We start from the raw sequence: 9,420 nt of genomic DNA, 5'->3' as shown, positions 1-9,420 counted from the left end.
GACACGGTTCGTTCCATAGCAATCTGAATGGCCAAAAATAAGAAAACCAGTGCTGGGGCACCTGGGTGTTTCAGTTGGTTAAGCGTCTGACTCTTGATTTCAGCTCAGGTCTTGATCTCAGGGTGGTGAGTTCAAGCCCTGTGTTGGGCTCCGTTCCCAGCATGGAGCCTACTTAAAAACAAATAAAGAAATAAAAATAAGGCTAATGCCAAATGCTGGAGAAGAAGCTAAGCGACTGGATCTCATACGTTACTGGTAGAGATATAAAATGGTACCCTCTGGAAAATAGTTTGTCAGTGTCTTAACAAAGTAAACATACACATTCCATATCACCTAGCAATCATACTCCTGGGCACTTACCCAGAGAAATGAAAACTTTAGTCCCCATAACCTCTATGTATGCGTTCATAGCAGCTTTATTTGTTATACACCCAAACCGGAAACAACTCAAATGACCTTCATCAGGTGAATGGTTAAACCAGCTGTCACGTGAGCTTTTCGTTTTTCCAATCCCCTGTTTACACAAGTCAAGATTCTAAAACCAAGAGGCCGATCCAAAATGGTAAAATAACCTCGTCCTTCAGAGAGTGATATGATAACCTAAAAAGCAGCTTAAAAAGGACGAAGAGGGTCAGAAGGAAAAAGATAACCAAGAAAAGAGCTGGACAGCCCAGAGGGAAACACAAAAGTTGAATCAAAAGGCAGAATTTCAGCTAACACAGGGGTCACGTGGAGTCTCTGATTCTGAACAAGGAGATGATCAAGGAGGTGAAAAGAAGAGAAAAGGTAGAAGAAAATTTCAGACTCCTCATAGAAGGAGTGTTTTGAAAGGCCAACATGAGAAAGAAGGAGCAAATAGAAATCACAAGCAATTGGCCCCCCCCCCCCCCCCCCCCCCCCCCCCCGATGGCTCATTCGGTTGAGCTTCGGACTTCGGCTCAGGTCATGATCTCACAATCCCTAAGTTCGAGCCCCTCACCAGGCTCTGTGCTGACAGCTCAGAGCCTGGAACCTGCTTCAGATTCTGTGTCTTCCTCTCTCTCTGCCCCTCCCCCACTCTGTCTCTCAAAAATGAATAAATGTTAAATAAAATTTTGAAAAAAGAAAAGAAAACGCAAGCAAGACAACAGGAGCCGAACACTAAATAACATGTAATCTACTGTGATGAAAAGAAATATCCTTTTGGTCTCAAGGCACTGATTCAGTTGCCAAAAAGAGAATACAGATAGAGGCAAACAAGGGATGAAGATTTTGAGGGAAAGTCCTTGGACTGAATATTCCAGATTCTGAATTGACGACTTCATTGTTAATAGCTTTATTCCTGTGTTATAATCATTTAAAAATGTGTCCCCTAAGATACACACTACATATTGAGGCAGGCTATCATCCTGTTAAAAGTTTTTTACCAAGCTTAAGATGAAGCTTTTTGTTTGGAAGTTATAAGGTCAGATGAAGATAGCGATGGGACATTATGTCACTTAGAAAAAATAAACAATGTATTTCGTTTTGTTCAGGGGTTAAGCTGAAATAGCTGATGTATTCCCAGAGAATGGGGCAATTGTGCCCTCCTCTTGACATTCCTTTGTTGTGTAATTCTTTAGAATCCTAATAATAGGTTTTTCTTTCTTTTGTTTTTTAATCCTGAGAGATTAAACAGTAGACTTGTAAGAAAAAGAACTGTAACAAAACGGAACATTTTAAAAAATGTAAATAGGGGCGCCTGGGTGGCGCAGTCGGTTAAGCGTCCGACTTCAGCCAGGTCACGATCTCGCGGTCCGTGAGTTCGAGCCCCGCGTCGGGCTCTGGGCTGACGGCTCGGAGCCTGGAGCCTGTTTCCGATTCTGTGTCTCCCTCTCTCTCTGCCCCTCCCCCGTTCATGCTCTGTCTCTCTCTCTGTCCCAAAAATAAAATAAAAATAAAAATAAAAAAATAAAAAATGTAAATAAAAATATAGTTACGGCTTGCTTAAATGGTTAAACAAACATCCATACCATGGAATACTAGCCAGCGACGTATACGGTACTGAGCTGTTGGACGGATCTCAAGGGCACGATGCTACGTGAAAAAAGATAGTCTCAAAGGTTACATACTGTATGATTCCATTTATATGACATTCTTGAAATGACATAAGTAGAGAAATGGAGAACAAATTGCTCATTGCCAGAGTGGGGTTGGGGCATGAACTATGAAGGGGCACAATGAGACAGAACTTTATGGAATGGTTTTGTTTTGATTGTGATGGTAATTACATGAATCTATACACGTGATAAAATGGCATTGAACTATACACACATATTTTATCAATGTAAATGTCCTGATTTGGTATTGTACTGTAGTTATGGAAGATGAAGCCATCGGAGAAACCTGGTGAAGGGTACATAGGCCCTCTTTGTACTACCTTTGAAATTTCCTGTGAATTGCAATTATTTTGAAATTAAAAAAAAAAAAACTTTTAAAAAGTTTATTTACTTATTTTGACAGAGAGAACGTGAGGGGAGGTAGGGGTGGAGAGAGAGGTGAAAGAGAATCCCAAGCAGGCTCCATGCTGTCAGTGCAGAGCCCAATGTGGGACTTGATCCCACAAACCATTAAATCATGACCTGAGGTGCAAGCAAGAGTCAGATGCTTAACCGACTGAGCCACTCAGGCACCCCTAAAAAAAACTTTCAGGAGAAGTCTCAAGGAGATCAAACAGATCTAGAAGTAACTTAACTGTCTTCCAGAACAAAGTCCAACGCCTTTAAATTGTTTTTTAATTTTTTTAAATGTTTATTTATTTTTGAGAGAGAGAGATAGAACACAAACAGGGCAGAGAGAGAGAGAGAGAGAGAGAGAGAGAGAGAGAGAAATACAGAAACCGAAGCAGGCTCCAGGCTCTGAGCTGTCAACACAGAGCCTGATGTGGAGCTCGAACTCACAAACCATGAGATCATGACCTGAGCTGAAGTTGGACGCTCAACCAACTGAGCTACCCAGGCGCCCCTGGAACAAAGTCCACACCTTTAAAAGAAGACAACAAAGTCTAGCTACTCAACAAATAACATCTACAGCATCCTGTATCCAATCAAAAGTTAGTGGACAAGCCAAGAAGCAGAAAAATGTGACCCATAACGAGGAAAACCCATAAATGAATAGAAACAGATGCAGAAATGACAGAGGTGTTGAATCTAGCAGATAAGAATATTAAAACAGCTTTCATAATTGTGCTCAACCGTTTAAAGAAATACATGAATATAGTGAGAAGGGAAATCAATGAAATCAAAAGCTTTAGAAAAGTCAATAAACTTGATGAGACTCTAGCTGGAATAATCAAGGAAATAAGAGAGAAGATATAAATTACTACTATCAGAATGGAAAAAGTAGAGACAGCCCTACATATCATAAAAGCACTGAAAGAATAATAAGAGAATTAAATAAAATGGACAAAGTCTTTGAAAGGCACACATTATCAAAACTGACTTCGAAGAAATAGAAATTATGAATAACCTTATATCAAGTAAAGAATGTGAATTCATATTTTTACGAATTTCCTACAAATAAAACTCCAGGCCCAAATAGTTTTCCTACCTATGAAAAATTTAAGAGAGAAATAATGCCAATTCTATACAAAGTCTTTCAGAAAAATAGAGAAGTAGTAAACACCTTTCAACACATTTTATGAGCCCAACATTATTTATTACAAAAACCTGACAAAAATCATTAGAAGAAAAGAAAACTACAGACCAATACCCCTCATGGACAGAGATGCAAAAATCCTTAATTAAATCTTAACCAACTAAATCCAGAAAAATATAAAAATGCTCATATATTTCATCAAGTGGGGTTTATCCCAGAAATGCAAAGTATATTGCAATATCTGAATATCAATCAATTCGATTCACCATATTGATAGAATAAAGGTGAAAAAAATATGATCATCACAACAAGTGCAGAAAACACATAGGTCAGAATTAGCACCCAATCTTTTTTTTTTTAATTTTTTTTTTTAACGTTTATTTATTTTTGAGACAGAGGGAGACAGAGCATGAACGGGGGAGGGTCAGAGAGAGAGGGAGACACGGAATCTGAAACAGGCTCTGGGCTCCGAGCTGTCAGCACAGAGCCCGACGCGGGGCTTGAACTCATGGACCGCGAGATCGTGACCTGAGCCGAAGTCGGCCGCTTAACCGACTGAGCCACCCAGGCGCCCCTAGCACCCAATCTTTTACTGTTACAAACAAAACTGCTATAAACATCCATTTGCAGGTTTTGGGGGACCATATTTTCATTTCACTCATATAAATGTCTGGGAACAGGATGGCCAGCTATTATGGTAAGTGTATGTGTAACTTTATAGTTAACTGCCAACATGGTTTCCAAAGTGGCTGTATAAATTTGCACTCCCATCAAAAACATCTGAGAGTTATAATTATTCCACATTCTCATCTCTAAGTCTCCTCCTTGTCCCCAGGGAATCTGTTCCAAGACCCAGTGGATGCCTAAAGCCACAGACAGTACCACCCCCTATGTTTCTTCCTAAACATACATACCTATGATAAAGTTTAATTTATAAACTAGGCACGGTAAGAGATTAACAACAATTACTACTCGGGGTGCCTGGGTGGCTCAGTCAGTTAAGCGTCCGACTTAGGCTCAGGTCACGATCTCGCGGTTTGTGAGTTCGAGCCCCGCGTCGGGCTCTGTGCTGACAGCTCGGAGCCTGGAGCCTGCTTCGGATTCTGTGTCTCCCTCTCTCTCTGCCCCTCCCCTGCTCATGCTCTGTCTCTCTCTGTCTCAAAAATAAATAAAACACTGACAAAAATTTTTTTTAACAATTACTACTGATAAAATAGAATAATAATGCACTATAATAAAACTATGTGAATGTGGTCTCTCTCTCTCTCAAAATATGTCACTGTACTGCATTCACCCTGCTTATGATAACATGTCTATGTGATGAGATGATGTAAGGTGGATGACACAGGGCATTGTGATGTAGTGTTAGCTACCATATGTCAGGAGGAGGATAGGATACAGAGGAAGGAGGGTCATCTATCTGCTTCTGGACAGAGGTTGACCCAGTCCCTGGGTAACTGAAACCACGGAAAGTAAAATCATGGATAAGGGGGGGTAATCTACTGGATTTGGTTTTGACAGTGTTTTTTTTTAAGCCATTCTACAAGAGTAAAGAAATGTTACTGTCATTCTTGTTTTTGTCTTCCTACTGACTCATGAGGTTGAACATCTTTTCATATGTTTACTTGCCTTCTATGTATCTTTGTTGGGGAAGTGCCCGTTGAGATCTTCTTCCATTACAAAAAAACAAAACCCTTAACTGGGGTATAAATGACATATAATAAACTGTGCATATTCACAGTGTACAATTTGATAAATTTTGATATATGTCATCCATAAATCAATCAGCACAATTAAAATAATGAAGGTAAATATCATCCCCAAAAGTTTCTTCATCCAGAAACCCCATCCATATACCACACAATGAAAAGCAAGGGAGAGAACTTCTGGTCCCCCAACAATCTCTCAGAACTCTTGGATTCATTTTGATCGACTCAGCTTATCTCATGTGTTGTCTATAAGTGGACCAATCGGAGCTCATCCTGAGAGCTGCGGACCGCGTCTGCTCCAGGCAACTTCCTGCTACACAGTGGGGGCCAGGAGGCGATGAATGTGGGACTTCCATGTCAGAGCAAGAAGGCAATGATCGGACCTTCAGCAGAGATGGAACTCGGCTGCCTGGCATTTTGAAAATAAATCACTCGGCTGTGGAGGACAGAAGGGAGAAGGGGCAAGTGACAATTGACCAATTAGGAGATCATTGCTATTAAGAGAAATTATCCAGGGGCCCCTCAGTCAGTTGAGCTTCCCACTTTGGCTCAGGTCATGATCTCATGGTCTGTGGGTTTGAGCCCCGCACCAGGCTCTGGGCTGACAGCTCGGAGCCTGGAGCCTGCTTCGGATTCTGCGTCTCCCTCTCTCTGCCCCTGCCCTGCTTGTGCTCTCTCTCTCCAAAACGAAAAAATATTAAAAAAAAAATTTTTTTAAGTTTTTCCTTTGTTTTTAAAGAACACATTTATACTGTTGACTCTGTGTCTGAAGCTATTTAAAGACTGTACATGCATCAACTCATTTAAACTTATAACAACCCTATGAGGTAGGCCTATTTTTTATTCAGTATTTACAGATGAGAAAACCGAAATGGAGAGATAGTAACTTAGGCAAGGTCAACAGCTAATAAATATTACAGCTGCATCCTGGGACGGGAAAAATGTAGCAAGAAAAAGATCAAACAGACTAGGAGCCACCTGGGTACCATAATTCCACTGGGATACTTAGGTATGTAACGTGTTGTTAATATCCGCTAAGATATGGCATTCCTCAAGGCAGGAGCTGGGACTGTTCAACGGAATTCTTAGCGCCTGACACAGGGCCTACACACTCAGTAGTTACTGTTGGAGTGACAGAATGAATCCGTGATGAAAACTGTATCAGTGTACAGATAATTGAAAAATATTTTATCTGTAGGGGCACCTGGCTGGCTCAATTGGCAGCGCATGTGACTGTTGATCTTGGGGTGGTGAGTTTGAGCCCCATGTTGGGGGTAGAGTTTACTTAAAAGTAAATAAATGAATAAGTACATAATAAAAATAAAAATATTTTATTTGTAAATAATTTCTAATTTACAGAAAATTTCCAAGAGTCAGAATAATAGGACATTTGTGTGTCCTTTCCTTTACCCATAATTTCAAATTGCTAACATTTTGCCCCATTAGCTTTAATACATAATAATACAACTATAATATATACTATTATATATATTGATGTAGTATAACATCTAATAATTATTATAATATAATTATATATTATAGCTTTAATAATAACATATTATAACATAAAATAATTATAATGTATATAATTATATATTATAGCTTTAATATATATAATATAGCTATAGCATGCCTGTACTAATTTAATATAATCTAGTATATAATATATATGATTGTATATTATGTATTATAGCCAAATATAGTTTTATAATGTAACCACATAATTATATACAATACAATTATAATAATATAGAACTATAATATATGATAATTATATATATATATATATATATTTATATTTGACCCTTGACAATATATGGGTTTGAGCAGCATGGGCTCATGCTTTTTAATTAATTAAAAATAATTAAAAAATATTTTTTCAATAAATACAGTACAGAACTATAAATATATTTTCTCTTCCTTATAATTTTCTTTTTTTTTTTAATTTTTTAATGTTTATTTATTTTTGAGAGAGAGAGAGAGAGGCAGAGTGTAGGCAGGGGAGGGGCAGAGAGAAGAGGAAGACACAGAATCCAAAGCAGGCTCCAGGCCCCCCAGCTGTCAGCACAGAGCCCAACACGGGGCTCGAACCGATGAGCGGTGAGATCATGACCTGAGCCGAAGTCGGACGCTCAACCGACCGAGCCACCCAGGTGCCCCCGCTTCTTTCTTTTTTTCATTAGAATTGTCCTTGTTTTGTGTCTGTCTGTTTTTTCATTATTAGGTTCTGGTTAAGCATTCTCTGCCAGAATGCCCTGTGTAAGTGATGTTGAGTGCTTCTTGGGGCATTGCATCAGGAGGGGAATGATGCGCGTCTGTCTCTCATCAGTGACATTGATTTTGATGACTCAGTGCAGATGACGTCTGATTGCCTCACTGCACCGCCGCTCTTTTCTTCCTTTTCATTCATACGCGATCACACTCAGATTTTCTAAATACTTTTTTCCTTGTGGTAAAATGTGCAGAACACAAAATTAACATTTTAACCCTTTTTAAGTGTATATTTAGTGCCATCAAATACATTCATATTGTTGGGCACCTGTCCCCACTATAGATTTCCAGGCCTTTTGCGACGTCCCAGACTGAAACTGTGCAGCTCTTAACTCCCCCTGAAATGTTTCCATTCCCTCCACTTCTGACACCAAACGTGTGGGTTTTCTCCACACCAAACAATTCTCCAGCCCTCTAGCCACCAACTGGGTACCCTACAATTTATTGCGATTCTGACACGGCCCGGAGTTTGTGCAGACCCCACAGGTTGAGGGCTCCGTCCTAGAAGACCGCCCCCAACTGGAGACACCAGTCACAAGTTCCAGGACGTCACTTGTGCTTCTGACCAACCGGCTGTAAACCAGGAGTTCCCACAGCCCTTACCTCAAGTCCAGTAATTTGATGGAATGATTCACAGGACTTAGGGAGCCTCTTTACTTACTGGTACCCGCTTACGATGAAGGATGTAATTCGGGAACAGCCAAGTAGAAGAGATGTGCAGGTCGAGGAGCGGGAGGCGTCGTGGAGTTCCCGTGCCCACCCTGGCCATGTCACCCTTCCAGCACATCTGTGGTCACCACCTCAGCAACTCTCCGAAGAGGGTTGTTTACGGGTTTCTATGGAGGTTTCATTACGCTGATGAAATCACCGGCCTTGGTGAGTCCTTCGGTCTCCAGCCCTTCTCGCCTCTGTGGAGATTGGGGGTTGAGGCCGAAAGCCTTCCTCTAATCATGCCTCGGTTTTTCAGGGAACCGGCCTCCATTCCGATGCTGTCAGGGGACCCACCAAGTGTGGCCTCAATAGGACCGAAGATGCTCCTACCACCATGAAATCCCAAGGGAGGTAGGAACCCTGCGTCAGAAACTGGAGACAAGGGCCAAATATACATTTTTTAAATTATAAAATACACTCTCTTTGGGGCGCCTGGGTGGCTCAGTTGGTCGGGCGGCGACCTTGGCTCAGGTCATGACCTCTTGGTTCGTGAGTTCAAGCCCCACATCGGGCTCCCTGATGCTGTTAGCGAAGAGCCTGCTTCCGATCCTCTGTCCCCCTCTCTCTACTCCTCCCCTGCTTGAGCTCTCTCAAAAATAAATAAAACATTGAAAAAAATTGTAAATAAATAAATAAATAAATAAATAAATAAATAAAATACACTCTCTGGGTCGCCTGGGTGGCTCATCGGGTCATGATCTGTCAGCACAGAGCCTGATGTGGGACTCGAACCCACGAGCCGTGAGATGATGACCTGAGCTGAAGTCGGACGCTTAACCGACTGAATCCCCCAGGTGTCCCACATCGCTTAATTTTCTTATGATGAACCACCATTGTATTCTTGGGCTAAATCCCTCAGGTTCATAGTGTATAGTCATTTTCACATGATGTTGGATTCAGTTTGCCAGTTTTCTGTCAAGAAGTTTTGCATCTACAGCCACAGGATTTTGCTTTGTAGTTTTTTCAGGGTTTTTTGTTTTTGGGATTGGTCTTGGTTTTGGTTTTGGTTTTTGTGGGGGTTTTTGTTTTCTTTTGGTGTTTTTGTTTTTTGTTTGTGGGTATATCCGACTGGATTTGATGGGGAAATGCTGGCCTCATAGAATCAGTTAGGTAA

Source organism: Panthera tigris, chromosome E1, assembly GCF_018350195.1.
Source record: "Panthera tigris isolate Pti1 chromosome E1, P.tigris_Pti1_mat1.1, whole genome shotgun sequence".
NCBI lineage: Eukaryota > Metazoa > Chordata > Mammalia > Carnivora > Felidae > Panthera > Panthera tigris.
The sequence above is the reverse complement of the archived record's forward strand: the minus strand, read 5'-3'. Positions refer to the sequence as shown.